Source organism: Myotis davidii, unplaced genomic scaffold (genome assembly GCF_000327345.1).
Source record: "Myotis davidii unplaced genomic scaffold, ASM32734v1 scaffold211, whole genome shotgun sequence".
Taxonomy (NCBI): Eukaryota; Metazoa; Chordata; class Mammalia; order Chiroptera; family Vespertilionidae; genus Myotis; species Myotis davidii.
Genome location: NW_006282523.1, coordinates 1,396,664 through 1,397,771, shown reverse-complemented (window position 1 = coordinate 1,397,771; position 1,108 = coordinate 1,396,664). Strand labels below are relative to the sequence as shown.

The window sequence follows — 1,108 nt, the reverse complement described above, 5'->3', positions numbered from 1 at the left end:
GCACCACACCCAGGGGTCCTCCTCGCCCGCCAGCAGCTCCCTCCGGGACACGTGGAAGGTGCTCGAACTGGGATCCAGCCCGTCCGGCCTCACCTCCCAGGGTGACTCGGCGCCAGGTGGGCAGAGCACCGTGGGGGTGGGCAGAGCACCGCGCCAGGTGACATGCCAGTCCAGGCCCCGCACTTGGTTTGGTCACCTGTGCGCCCAGTGTCCTTCCTTGCACCTGGTGGCTGAGCAGGTCCCCAACATGGCGTCCGACAGGTGGCGCCGCGACAGGACACGGGCTGGGAGGAGCTGGTGCACTGGACAGGTGGGCCCTGGGAGAGAGCCCCTCGGCCGGCCCAGCCCCGCCAGTTGTGCCTTGAGGCCCCCCCACCCCCCGCAGGAAAGCCTGTGGGAAGGGCCCCTGGGGGCGGCGTGGGGCCGACGCAGCCAGACGGCAGAGGGCCTGGCCAGTGTGGGGCAAGGGTGAGGGCGTCGGCCCGCCCACCGAGAACGCAGGTTTGATTCCGGGCAAGGCACACACCTGAGCTGAGGGTTGTTCCCGATCCTGGTCAGGGCATGTGGGAGGCGACCAATCAATGTTTCTCTCCTCCCTGCCTTCCCTGCTGCTCTCTGAAAACCAGTGGGAAAATATCCTCTGATGGGGGTAACACAAAGGAAGAAGGGCAGAGGGAGGGGTGCTGTCGGGACGCGGATAGGCGAGAACTCAGAGGCGTCCAGTGGGCACAGAGCGCCCACTCCAGGCTCACACCGCAGCCCCGGAGCCGTGTCCTGGTGAGCGCCTCCCGCCACGGAGCTGGCTGCCACCTGTCCCTTCGAGGGCGGGTTAGCCTGTCCAACCCAGGACAACAGTGTCGCAGCGAGTCGCCTCGAGACTAGGCCTTGGGGCCGTGCAGGGGTGACCCCAAGGGGTACTCTGTCCGAAGTCTGACCTCGTCCAATTTGGGCAGAGTCACAGCTCCTCGCCTCTGCCTGTTCTGTGGGCGCGGGGCTGTGGGCATGGGTGTGGGGCTGTGGGCGCGGGCCTGTGGGCATGTGTGCAGGGCTGTGGGTGCGGGGCTGTGGGCATGGGTGCGGGGCTGTGGGCGCGGGGCTGTGTCGTGGG

At 68.1% G+C, this 1,108-nt stretch overlaps 1 protein-coding gene across 1 annotated transcript in view; it reads left to right on the top strand.

The window, feature by feature from the left end:
* The first annotated feature begins 6 nt into the window (after window positions 1-6).
* Window positions 7-1,108, top strand: part of FASN (fatty acid synthase) — a 54,054-nt gene continuing 52,952 nt past the window's right edge. The window contains 1 exon segment of the mRNA XM_015559883.1: window positions 7-116. The gene's annotated coding sequence lies outside the window, so the exon portion shown is untranslated.